The sequence below is a fragment of the Dromiciops gliroides genome, chromosome 6, assembly GCF_019393635.1.
Source record: "Dromiciops gliroides isolate mDroGli1 chromosome 6, mDroGli1.pri, whole genome shotgun sequence".
Taxonomy (NCBI): domain Eukaryota; kingdom Metazoa; phylum Chordata; class Mammalia; order Microbiotheria; family Microbiotheriidae; genus Dromiciops; species Dromiciops gliroides.
Window position 1 is genome coordinate 168,278,653 of NC_057866.1, and position 14,036 is coordinate 168,292,688.

Consider the following 14,036-nt stretch of genomic DNA (forward strand, 5'->3'; position numbering starts at 1 on the left):
TCCTCCTGAATCCAGGGCCAGTACTTTATCCACTGTGCCACCTAGCTGCCCCTTATTTTCTTTCTTATCTCTGTTTCCTGAGGTCTGTTAAATCCCTGCTAAAATCTCACCTTATACAGGAATCCTTTGCTGATTCCCCTTATCTCAAGCACTTCATCTTAGTTGATTAGCTCCAATTTATCCTCTATAAAGCTTGTTTGTATATAGTTGTTTGCAAGATTGCCTTTTGCCTTTCTTCATATCCCAAGTACTTAGCACAGTACCTGACACATAGTAGTCACTTTATAAATGTTTATTGACTGGCTAGCTGTGTGACCCTGGACAAGTCACTAAGTTTCTCCAAGCCTCTATTTCCTAATGTGTAAAAGAATAAATAAAAATAAAAAAATAAAAACAATACCTAGATATTTAACTTAGGGTCATCACAAGCCCCAAGTGACAAAAGATAAAAAATTCTTTGCCAATTTTAAAGTACTATGTAAAAACCAGTTAGTAGTAAATTATTACTAAACAGAGGCAGCTATATGGAACAGTGGATAGAGTGCTAGACTTGGAGTCAGGAAGACCTGAGTGCAAATCCAGTCTCATATAGTTACCATCTGTGTGACCCTGGGCAAGTCACTTAACTTCTATCTGCCTCAATTTCCTTATCTGCAAAATGAAAAGAATAATAGCACCTCCTTTCCATAGTTACTGTGAGCATCAAATGAGATAATATTTATAGCATCCGTACACATCTTAAAGCTCTATATAAATGCAAACCATGCTTATTTATGATCATTACCACTATTACTTGACATTCTGCCACTAGGCAGGAAAATCCACTTAACCTCTCCAATAAATGGTTGTTCCTTCCCCCTTGCACCTGGCATGAAGATGGGGGCAGTAAGTCATTGTTTCATAAATGATAGTTAAAAAAGACAGATGCTTCTCTTTTGTATTAGCCCAAAGACTTCAGACTAAGATAATTTAAAAATATTATCTTAGTATTAGGGGAAGGGAGCAAGGGGTCTTTAATCTGCTTCCACAGTTTGTCATCCAGGTGTTAGCTATCGCTCTCAACTTTGGCTCAGGGCAGATTGGATAAATATACCCTTATCAATGTCTTTATTCAAGTTATTGATAAAATTGTTAAACAGCATTAGGTCAAACATAACATTTGGACCTAGAGCACCCACTTGAAAATGTTCTTTCTTACCCTCCAGCTCAATATTGGACCATTTTTGCATTTGGGCTGCCTCTTTAATGTCCACCACCACCCATCCATCCACCCAACCAACCCCAATTAAACCAGTGTGTGCTCAGGCATTGCAAACTAACTTTGTTAATCATCTCACACAAAATGTAGAAAAGCAAAGTTGCTGCCAAAAGGGTATCGTTGGTTCCCAAACAAAATGTTTTTAAAATTATCTTCTTCATTAACACTAATAATCAAGGATCGATTGATCTATGGTTCTCAAGCTGTCATCCTTCCCCACCCCCCAGAATAATGTGGGCAGGGTTGCTTTACTGAGTCTCAAATTGAATTTTCCCTGTCATTCCTGCTCACTTCTTCCCCCTTGGTAGGGGAGAGGCTCTTTAAAGTCTCTATTTAAATTAAACATCAATTGACACCCTCCTTTGATCTGGTACACACTGGAGACTGGATTGCCATTGCCATGGTAACCATCTCCAAAGGGAAAAGAGCTTTCTCTAGTTTCCACAGAAACCAATCCCTGCTGAGACAGGTGCCTGGAATGGGAGTGAGGTGAATAGCAATGAGGGCTGAAGGGAGGAGTCTGAGGCACGGCTGGGTGGTGGCAAGCAAGAGGGAACAAGAGTCACATGATCTTGGCAGCATCCATGCATTTTTATCAAATACTCCTGTATTGCTCTAAAAATACACCCCCACCCTCACACACATATACCCCACCTCCCTCCCCATCTAGTTGGGCTTTTTTTTTTTCTTTCCCCTCTTCCCTAGCACCATTTTAGCACTTTCTGTCAAGATAAATTCCAATCACCTGAAAGAACTCTGGTGTCTCTCTTTCTCTCGCCTGTGCTTTGGAAATGGTCCAGACTAACCAGGAACTAAGAACGCGCTTCCCCACACAGTAAGACTTAATTCTATAAAAATCACTTTTGCATGAAGACACATCAATGGGAAAAGAGGGTCTCAGACTCATTCTGTCTGTTTCTTTTTTCTCTTTCTCTCTCCATTCCTTCTCCTCTTCCCTCCCCTTCTTCCTCTCTTCTCTCCCTTCTTTTCTTCCTTCCCTCCCTCCCTTTGCTCCCTTCTTCCTTTCCTTCCCTATTTCCATTTCTCCTTTTTTCTTCTTCCCTTCCTTTCTTCTCTTCTTCCTTCCTTTCCTACTTCCCTTTTTCCTTTCTTCCTCCCTCCCTTTCCTCACTTCTACCTTCCTTCCTTTCTTCCCTATTTCCTTCTCTTCCTTCTCCCTCCTTTCCTTCCTTCTTTCCTTTCTTCCTCCCCCTCTCTTCTTTCCTTCCTTTCACACATGTATTTATCTTTGTATTCTCAGTACCTAGCACAGTGCCCATATTGAACTGAATTGAATTGAAGGTTCTTGTTTCTTGCTTTGACTGAGAAAATGATTATCAGGGCAAAAGTGAGTTTTATACTCATGGCATTTAGCAAGGGGCAAAAGATGGTGATTTCTGAATGCTTGTGGTCCTCTATCCCTTTAGTCCAGGATGGCATATTCTCAAATTGATTTTTGCCTTCAGACAAACTCTGTGACATTCTTTGGGGAGAGGAGGGGTATTATAGTTTCTGCACCAGATCAGTGCGTGGGCTGCTGACTTCATCCTGTCATCTGTGTGTATCTCTGCGTCTGCTCTTGGAGTGGGGAGGGGGCATGCTGTCTGACATGGTTATTAAGTCTGGCAGCTGTGTTGGGGGCACATGGGGAGCATGTAGTCAGATGCACAGACAGTGAGGGCCTTTCTGATGACAGCCAGTGTTTCCCTTCTCTCTGGTTGAGAGGCAGCCAGAGAAAGGTCTCTCCGCCTTGTAATCACCAGTGGCTGGGGGAGGAGGGCACAGATATCACACACGCCCCAACTATCCATGTAAGTATTCCAGCCCTCTTTTACTGATGGCTAATTGAGGTTTCAGGCTCCCTTTTCACCGAATCTGTGGCACAATTGAAGCCCCAGCGGGCCCGGGAACAGCAGCATCCTTCACTATTGTTGGGTTCTCAGCATAAAGGCTGGAGAAAGTAAGTGGACTCCGGGGTTTTCCACAACAGTTAGCTCCCACTTTCAATGCTTCATCATTAAGGTTGCGTGCATTGCCTCCATTATGAAGCAAAAAAAACAAAAAACGAAAAACAAAACAAGTCAGGAGGCTCCAAGATGGGCGCTTGGCGACTGTCACTCTGCTCCGCCTTGGAGAGGAGAATTCCCTGTGCAGGCTAAAAGATGTCTGATTTCTCTCAGTGTCCATAGACATAACAACAAATAAAAAGACGATTGCTGGGATAGAATGTCTTCTGTAAACGGTGTAACTCTACCAAGTCATTTGATAGGAGACCTTTGATAGGAGGAGAAATAGCCGTATCAGCCTAGAACAAAGGGAAGATTTTCCCTCAACGAAAGGTTCCTTCCCTGAATTAGGATGATGTCTGTCTGTCTGCCTGTCTGTCTGTCTGCTCTGCAGCAAAAGCACAAAGCAGTCTGGGCCTAGGCGAAGGCTTGTCATTGAGGATGCCACAAACTTTTTTGAGAATAAATGTTGGGGCAGCTAGGTGGCGCAGTGGATAGAGCACCGGCCCTGGATTCCGGAGTACCTGAGTTCAAATCCGGCCTCAGACACTTGACACTTACTAGCTGTGTGACCCTGGGCAAGTCACTTAACCCCCATTGCCCCGCAAAAAAAAAAAAAAAAAAAGAAGAAGAAAAAAAGAGAATAAATGTTGATGGGTGGCCAGGGGAGGGGGTCTGTTTTGTGCTCGGGATTGTACAATCTGGCTGGTGGAAGAGCAGAATGTTGGTGAACAGGCATCTTCTGGCATTTGTTCTCTACTTCTCTGACATCCTGCCTTGCCAGAGGATGGTTCACATCACAGGTTTTCTGGGCAATGGGCAGAACTCCTGGGAAGTAAGTCCAATTATTGAGCACATTTTCTTTTTTTCTTTGTCTTTTCTTTCTTTCTTTCTTTGGAGAGAGCATTTGAAACTGAGAGACTATTGCTTAACAAATGACTACTTTTTTTCCTATCCCCAAAAAACTAGACACCCCCAAAAAACTCTTTGAGTGTAATTTCCTCCCCCTTAACCACCCTAAGTGTGAATTTTATAGCTAGGCCTTACTTTTCATGTTTCCTTATTGAAAAAGCTGTAGTACCACGTAAGTGTCTCTTAACTGATATTATAATTGTATTATTACTTTTTTTTTTTTTTTAGTGAGGCAATGGGGGTTAAGTGACTTGCCCAGGGTCACACAGCTAGTAAGTGTCAAACGTCTGAGGCTGGATTTGAACTCAGGTACTCCTGAATCCAGGGCTGGTACTTTATCCACTGCGCCACCTAGCTGCCTCTATAACTGTATTGTTACTTGAAAAGATGTTTCATATTCTTGAGTGGGAAGCATGATGTAGTGAACAAATAAATGTATTTGGAGCTGAAAAGCCTGGCTTTGAAGGCCAGCTCTGCTACTTACTCCCTGTGACCTTGGGCAGGTCACTTCTCCTCATCAGGCTTCAATTCCCCTAGCTGTAGAATAAAGGGGTGGGTCTAAATCAAGGTTGTTTTTTTTAATCCTTCTATGTGTTATGACCCTCAGAATAATAGCTTTTAAGAAAATAATAATAATTGAAGGACATGATTTCAGATAGAGGTTAATGAAACTAAAATGTAATTTTCCCTATCCAAGTCCACAGACTTCCCACTAGCCCCTCTATCCACAAACCATGGTGGTCCATGGACGCTAGGTCAAAAACCCCCGGACTAGATGATCTGAAAGGACTCTGAGCTCTAGGTGAAGCAGCATGGCATGAGGAATGATCACTGAATTGGGTGTGAGGGGATATGGAGTCAAAAGGCCGGGTTTCATCTACTACCTGTGGACCCACAGATAATTTGCTTGCCCCTTCTGGGCTTTCCTCATCTACAAAATGAGAAGATTGGACTCTAGAGCCATCAAGGTCCCTTCCAGCTCTAGGTCTGTGATCTTATGGCTCCAACAAAAGCAATTTGAAAAGTGGTCCAGAAGAAACTGAACCAGTGGCAGCTAGGTGGTGCAGTAGATAGAGCACCGGCCCTGGAGTCAGGAGGACCTGAGTTCAAATCCGGCCTCAGGCACTTAACACTTACTAGCTGTGTGACCCTGGGCAAGTCACTTAACCCCAATTGCCTTGCCAAAAATACAAAAACAAAACAAAAACAGAAGAAACTGAACCTATAACAGATAGGCATAAGTGATGCAAACATTATATGATTGTATTTATGGTCATACTATTTCATAAACATTGATGTGGCCCCAGGGAAGAATTGTGGTGGAGGGTATTTTCATTAAAAAAACCCTAGGGGATTACCTCCATTTTACAAATATGTGTCTATATCTATATACTATGTACGTGTGTGTTGTGTATAGGCATACACAATACACACACACACACACAAAGTTGTTTGCATGTTGTCTCTCCCATTGGAGTGTGAGTTCCTTGAGAGCTTTTGCCCTTCTTTTTATCTCCAGAGCCTGGCACAACAACTGGGACAAAGGAAGTGCTTAATAAATGCTTGATGATGGAGATGTTGATGGGGAAATATTAACTTGCTTATCCCTATGAGCCTAAAAATGGGGGGTTCTCATCACTGAACTACAATTTGCCAAGAGGTCTTAGTCTTCTATATTAAATAATGGACCTTTTTAGACTTCTCTAATAACATTTCTACTGATTTTTTGTGTGTGTGTGTGAGGCAGTTGGGGTTAAGTGACTTGTCCAGAGTCATATAGCTAGTAAGTGTTAAGTGTCTGAGAGCGGATTTGAACTCAGGTCCTCTTGAATCCAGGGCTATTGTTCTATCCACTGCACCACCTAGCTGCCCCACTACTGATGTTTTTTTAAAGAAAGTGTTCTGAAGCCTCTTTATTTTTTGTAAAGGGACATATGTTCCTGCCCATGAATCTCCACTACCTTTGTTCTGTCTGGAGTGGGTAGCAATAGGAAATTCTGTCATGTTCTTACTGTCCAATTACAAGATTTATTGGTCAGTGGAGAATATGGTAGCAAGGATGGGATATACAGAATCTCTGGCTTTCTTCAAAGCATAGCAAAGGACATGACATACACAAGGCTTTTATAAATCAGATGAGATAATATTTGTAAACTATTTAGCACAGTGCCTGGCATAGAGTAGACGTTTATTCAATATTTATTCCCTCTCCCCTCTGAATTCCTCTACTGATTATAATACTCTCTCCAAATTATTTTATATTATTTATTACATACCTACTTTTGTATATGTTGCATCCTCCTGTTAGAATGTAAGGATTTGAGGGTGGAGCCAAGATAGTGGGGCCTGGCTGAGATCATGGCACAACAAAAGTGGTATAGGTGTGGGCCTTGGAGTCTATGGTGGTGGCAGCAGTGAAACAATAGCAGGGGTGGGCACCAGGAGCACCCAGAGTACAGGAATGATAAGGGAACTGAACATTTGGTCAGAAAGAGATTCCTGGGGCATTCCTGTACTAACATTGGGCACAGAATTGAGTGTAATTTGGCAGCTCTGTTACCCATTACCCAGTTCTGAGTTTCAGTTCTAGGATAGAGAGAAACAACTGTGGTTTTGAAGGAGCAGGGGCCCTATCTAGGTAAGGACTAGAGTGAAGACCAAGAGGGCAATGACCAGTCCTCTCCCTATATCACACCACCTTGGAAGCACCAAAAACTTATAGGCCGCCAGACCTAGTTGTAAAAGCAATAGGACATAAAAGTCAGAAAATCAGAATAGACCCCCCACCACCACCACCACCTCCAGAAGTGAGCAGAGTCCAACCCTAACCTAAAGCCCAAATTCAAGAAATAGGCCAGAAAAACAGGAAACAACATCAACAAAAAAAGCTTGAGCACACACACACATACACACACACACACACAGAGAAAACCTACTATGGTGACAGGGAAGCTCAAGACCCAAATTCAGAATGAGATAGTGACTTAAAAACATCCACAAATAAAGCCTCAAAGGAAAACAAATGCAGATTGGAAACAAGCCCAACAAGATCTCCTAGAAAAGCTTGGGGAAACAATTTTTAAAAAGTTGTTTTTTAAATTAAAAAAGTAATAGAAAAGTTGGTGAAAAAAATTGGAGTGATGCAAGAAAACTATGAAAAGAAAAATAACAGCTTAGTAAAAGAGGTACAAAACCTCATTAAGGAAAATAATTGCTTAAAAATTAGAATTGGGGGGCAGCTAGATGGCGCAGTGGATAAAGCACTGGCCTTGGATTCAGGAGGACATGAGTTCAAATCCAGCCTCAGACACTTGACACTTAACTAGCTGTGTGACCCTGGGCAAGTCACTTAACCCTCATTGCCCTGCAAAAAAAAAAAAAATTAGAATTGGGGCAGTGTAAACTAATGGCTCCATGAGACATCAAGAAATAATAAAAACAAAGTCAAAAGAATGAGAAATGAGAAGAAAATCTGAAATTATCTCAGAGTAAAAACAACTGACCTGGAAAAAAAGATTAAGATAAGATAATTAAGATAATTTAAGAATTATTGGACTACCAGAAAGCTGTGATTAAGAAAAAGAGCCTAAACATCATATTTCAAGAAATTATAAAGTAAAACTGCCCAGACATCTTAGAACCAGAGGGCAAAACACAAATTAAAACAATCCATTAGTCACCTCCTGAAAGGGAGCCCAAAATGAAAACAGGAATATTATAGCCAAATTCCAGAGCTCTCTGGTCAAGGAGAAAATAGTACAAGCATCCAAAAAGAAATCATGTAAATACCATGGAGACCCAGTCAGAACCACACAATATTTAACAACTACCATGATAAAGGAGTGGAGAACTTTGAGTGACATTCTGGAGAGCAAAGGAACTAGGATTACAACCAAGAATAAACTAGCCAGCAAAACTTTCACTTTCAAGTGAAAAAAAAAGGATATTAAATTAAATGGAGAATTTTCAAGCATTCCTGATGAAATCAATATTTTCTTCCAATCCTGAATTGAAAATTAGACATTCAAATAAAAGATTTAAGAGAAAAGGTAAACATGGAAGAGAAATCCTAGGGGAGTTATTGAAGTTAAATTGTTTATATCCTATGTAAGAAGACGATATCTATAACTCCTAAGAAGTTTATCCTTATTAGGACAGTTAGAAGGAGTCTACATAGTCAGAGGTAATGGGTATAAATCTATTATGTTGGGATAATCTCAAAAAAAGAATGAGAGGACAAGAAATAGGGATAGATTAGGAGAAGGGCAAAGGGAGAGGAAGAAGGGGGGGGAATTATCTCACATAAAAGAGCACACAGAAGAGTTTTTACAATAGAGGGGGAAATGAGGAGGAACAGTCAATGTTTGAACCTGTCATCTGAAATGGTTCAAGGTAAAAATATAGACACATAACTGATATAGAAATCCATCTTATCTAACTGGGAAGTAGGAGAGGAAAGGGCTAAGAGAAAAGAATGAAGTGAAATGAGGGAGGGCAGATCAAGGGAGGCAGTGGTCAGAAGCAAAACAGATTTTCCAGGGGGAACAGGATTTTAAAAAGAAAGGGATAAGCAGAAGAAATAGGATGGAGGGAAATACGCAGTTAGCAATCATAACTGTGAATGGGAATGGGATGAATTCACCCATAAAATGGAAGCAGATGGGGCAGCTAAGTGGCATAATAGATAAAGCACCGACCCTGGATTCAAGAGGACCTGAGTTCAAATCTGGCCTCAGACATTTGACACTTACCACCTGTGTGACCCTGGGAATGTCACTTAACCCTCATTGCTCTGGCAAAAAAAAAATGGAAGCAGATAGAATGAATTAGAAACCAAAATTCTACATTATATTGTTTATAAGAGACACACTTGAAACAAAAGGACACATAGTAAAAATAGAGGGCTAAAGCAGAATCTATTATGCTTCAGCTAAAGCAGAAATTTTATCCTTCAGCTAAAGTAAAAAAAAAAGTACAGGTAGAAATCATGATCTCAGACAAAGCAAAAGAAAAATAGACTTTTTTTTTTTTATGTGAGGCAATTGGGGTTAAGTGACTTGCCCAGGGTCACACAGCTAGTAAGTGTGAAGTGTCTGAGGTCGGATTTGAACTCAGTTACTCCTGACTCCAGGGCCTGTGCTCTATCCATTGCGCCACCTAGCTGCCCCCAAAATAGACCTAATTAAAAGAGATAATCAAGGAAATTATATTTTAACAAAAGGTACTAGAGACAACAGAGTAATATCAATACTAAACTGATATGGCATAGCATCCAAATTATTGAGTGAAAATTTAAATGAGTTAAGGAGGAAACAATCAAACTATACAAGTGGGGAACTTCAACTTCTCCTCTCAGAACTAGATAAATTTAAACATAAAATAAGCAAGAAAGAAATTAATTAGAAGATGAATAGAATTTTCAAAAAGTTAGACATGATAGACTTCTGGTGAATATTGAATGGGAATAGAAAAGAATATACCTTTTTCTCAGCTATACATGGTACCTTCATAAAAATTGACCATGTATTAGAAAATAAAAAACCTCACAAACAAATACAAAAAAAAAAAAAGAAATATTAAATACATCCCCTTCAGACCCTAATGCAATAAAAATTATGTTCAATAAGGGTCTCTGAAACATAGACTAAAATTAATTGGAAACCAAAGAATCCAATCCTAAAGAATGAGTGGGTCAGCACCGGTCCTGGAATCAGGAGTACCTGAGTTCAAATCCGGCCTCAGACACTTAACACACTTACTAGCTGTGTGACCCTAGCAAGTCACTTAACCCCAATTGCCTCACTAAAAAAAAAAAAAGAAGAATGAGTGGGTCACAGAACAAATCATAGGGGAATAAAACAATAATTTCATTAAAGATGATGACAACAATGAAACAGCACACCAAAACTTGGGGTATGTAGCCGAAGGAGTATTTGGGGGAAAGCAATATTTCTAAATGATTATGTCAATAAAAGGTAGAAAAAGCAGTGCAATAAATTGGGCATACAACTAAACCTCCCTAAAACCTTAATAAAACTTAAAGCCCAAGAAGTGAGTAGTCAGAGTGGAGGAGGGAGAGCATTCCAGCACAGGAGGACAGCCAGAGAGAATGTCCAGAGCTGAAAGATAGATTGTCTTGTTCATGGAATAGCCAAGAGGTCAGTGTCACTGGATCAGATTCAATTCGATGAACATTTGTTAAGCATCTCCAAAACACAAGGACCTTTGCTATGCACTGGGGATAAAAAATTGAAAAAAGACACAATTCCTGATTTCATTGAGCTTATAAATTAATGAGGCATGAAACAGAATAAGTGCTAGATTTAGAGTCTGAAGATCTAGGTTTGAAGCCCTTCTCTGGGAGCTAGATGGCACCATTAAACCTATGATGAAGAAGACATGAGTTCAAATTTGGCCTCAGACACTTATTAGCTATGTGACCCTGGACAAATCACTTAACCTCTGTCTGCCTCAATTTCCTCATCTGAAAAATTGGGATAATCATAGCACTTACCCTCCATGGTTGTTGTGAGGATGAAAGGAAATAATATTCATAAAGTACTTTGAAAACCTTAAAGCACTACATAAATGCTATTAGTATTATTATTTAACATTTCTGCCACTAAGTGGTCAACTCTACTTAACCACACTAAATTTAAGTTTCTTTTTTTTTTTTAAATAAGGTACTTGGACTAAGGGACCTCTTAGTTTCCTTCTAGCTCTACATCATATTCTCCTATGGTTTAGTAAGGTATTTACAATTAAGAGACTGTGTACAAATAATTGATTCCTACAATCTTGCCCCAGGAAGCCTATGAGTGATAAAATATACTATCTCTATTAACAAAGGCAATAGAGTCTGACATAAGGCTTCATTGACAAAAAAATTATTTATTAGAGGTGGGGAATATATAGGAAGTTTAGTCATATATTTCAGGATATGTATTTCCTCCTCTCTGAACCTCAACAGGGCACTACTACTCACCTCTGACAGGATCCTGTCAGAGATGGATGGAGATGGTACCTCTTGTGTCTTTCAGAATAATTCCCTACCAAGTGACATGCAAATTTCTTGCCCCCACATCAGCAGACTTTGCTCACCCCAAGACTTTGGTAGTCTTCCTCTCAAACAGGTTTCATTCCTCACAGTATAGTCAGGGCCTGGTCCATTAGATTGTAAGCTCTTTGAGGGCAGGAACTGCCTTTCGCCTCTTTGTGTATCCCCAGTGCTTAGCACAGTACCTGTAACATAGTAGGTATTTAACAAATGTTGATTGATTAATTCAGGATGGCCTGGTACCTCAGATTCAGAGTTGGAATGCAACGAGATGCTCATAAATTGTCTAACAGTTAATGGAAGGACGTTTACTTGGCCATAGCATAGAATGGATTCTCAGCAAGGATACAATATTGATTTGTTGGGAGTAGCTTCCCTTGCCTCTATTGGCCATGATGGTCTGGTGGTCAGAAGTCTGAGGGAGGAACTCCTAAATCTTCCTGGGCTGCTTTTGTACTCAGGCCACCAGTCAATGGCCAAAGTGTTAGTCCCCTGAGCCAATTGCCTCAAGAACAATTTCAATACCTGTAAAGGAAAAATTAACTTAGTTTCCATGATTTCAAGATAGATGTTCCTACCACACCTAGTCTAATCCTCCACATGATAATATCCAGAACAGTGCTACTGAAGTCTTCAACCTTAGCATCTACTCTTAACAAACCATCTCTGAGAAAACCTGAACTCCTGAATACCTCTGCTCAGATTGACTTGGTTAATTTTTTGTTCCCAGAATATTCATTCATTTGTTCATTGAGGTGTGGCTGTCAACCAGCCTTCTTTCCTGGTGCCTCAGTTTCAGTGACCATAGGTTCTGAACATAAGGGCCAAACGGGCACAGGAAGGCCTGGGTTGAGTTGTGGCTGGTGCCAGGCTTCCCTGGCAGCAAGCCAGTAGCAGATGGAAGCTGGTTGCCCGGAGAAAAATCTTCTTTGCCCATGTCTATTCTGCTGCCCCCTCCTTGGCAGCTTATAGAAGTCAAAAGAAAAAGTGCCAACTACCCACAGATCTTTGTTTAGGTGGAGAAGGAAAACATTCCCAAACTTTTTCAAAGGGACCAGGATTTTAGCAGGCTCCGTGAAGGTCATTGCAAGCAGTTAACCAGCTTTTCTTATTTGATCCAAATATTGATGGACAGAATTGTGTTTCTCAGAGGAGCAGAAGCAGATTGAGACCTTGTTAAAAAGGGGCAGATGGTGATTCTAAGGCCAGGTTTGACCACCCTGATGCCATCTTTATCCCAGTAGAGCTCAGTTTCAGGATTCCAACTCTTGGCATGGAAAAACATGGTTGGATTCCTTTATCATGAATCACATACCATTGATTTCTAGCTCGTGTCTCTGGTCTCAGCTGTAAATTAATCCTGGCAAGAGCCATGGAATCTCATGGGGGTGTACCAGCCCAGCATGTGGCGTGGTCCTGAAATTGAACATCAGCTTTCTGAATCTTATTCACCGAGTATCTGGTCATACTTCAAGACTTTAGGGCTCATGGCTGCAAATTTCCTGCTTCTATTACTTGCATTTAGTACTTCTGGATCTTCTTTTCAGGCCCTGGGTCCTACATAACTTTAGCCCCTTTGTTGCCCCTACTTACATTTTTTTTGTTTGTTTTTTGTTTTGTTTTGGTTTTGTGGGGCAATTGGGGTTAAGTGACTTGCCCAGGGTCACACAGCTAGTAAGTGTTAAGTGTCTGAGGTCGGATTTGAACTCAGGTCCTCCTGAATCCAGGACCGGTGCTCTATCCACTGCACCACCTAGCTGCCCCTCCTGCTTACATTTTAAATTTTCTTTCTGCCAAATACCTAGAGTAGATGTTAAATGTGCTCAGATATCTGCCTCGAGGGCCCAGAATACCAGATTCTTCCCATTTTACATTAGGTCAATGAAGATTATCTTTGGAGATTCCTGAAAAGAAGGACTCTCTCCTAGGGTTAACTCAAGTCAACTTGTCTGTCATATCCCTACCAGCCACCATGGTGTGCTAATGTCAGCCTCACTTGCCTGGCTTGTGTGAAAAGGTGGGCCCAGATTTCAGGCAAAGGATGTGAGGCTTCAGGGGAGGACTTCTGAAGGTGAACAGAGAAGACAGAGGGCACAGTGGTCAGGAAAGAGCCAGCCCGCTCACTTGTTCCTTCTAGGGCTTTTCTGAGTTAACCATTGGGTTATAAGGCCGTGTCCTTTTGTACATAGCCAGAACCAGGTGTGGGTGGTAGGTAGCACAATGAAATGGGCTGAAAAGCAGGCCAGCTTGGGGGGGGGGGGGCAGGGCATGATTGGCAGGCGGAGTAGGGAGCAATCCTGGACTGGAACCCAAAGTGAGCAGGTTTCCTAGGAAAAGAAAAAATTATTTTCATATCTTGTGAATTGCGTCCTCTGTAGAAAGTGAGGCCAGCTAGGTGACGTGGCAGATAGAGTGCTGGCCCTGGAATCAGGAAGACCTGAGTTCAAATTTAGCCTCTGATGCTAGGATTCTTTGAAAGCACAGCTTTTCAATTCCTTTTAAGCCAAAAAGGCCAAGGAGGAAAGAATGAGAGGGGGACCCTCTTGGGCAATATGAATGAATAGCTAGTTAAGCCAGAATCTTTATTTTCTCCCTTATCACCCAGGCCCCAACATCCTCTATCCCAAAGCTTTGCTATGTCTCATGTTTAGCACTTTCTTCCAGGATTCCAGGTTGCGTTTTGAAATGTAGCCTGCAGGTGCTTTTAATACTGGAATGTGATGCCATGTGCCAAAGCTATCAAAAGGGAATTAATTCACTGTAGGAATGAATGCTTAAAGTGGCCAAGATCACAAGATTTAGA

General features: G+C 41.0%; 1 protein-coding gene across 1 annotated transcript in view; it reads left to right on the forward strand.

Moving 5' to 3' along the window:
- The first annotated feature begins 1,890 nt into the window (after window positions 1–1,890).
- TRIM2 (tripartite motif containing 2) overlaps window positions 1,891–14,036 on the forward strand; it is a 208,958-nt gene continuing 196,812 nt past the window's right edge. The window contains exon 1 of the mRNA XM_043969497.1: window positions 1,891–2,093. The gene's annotated coding sequence lies outside the window, so the exon portion shown is untranslated. The remainder of the gene's footprint in view (window positions 2,094–14,036) is intronic.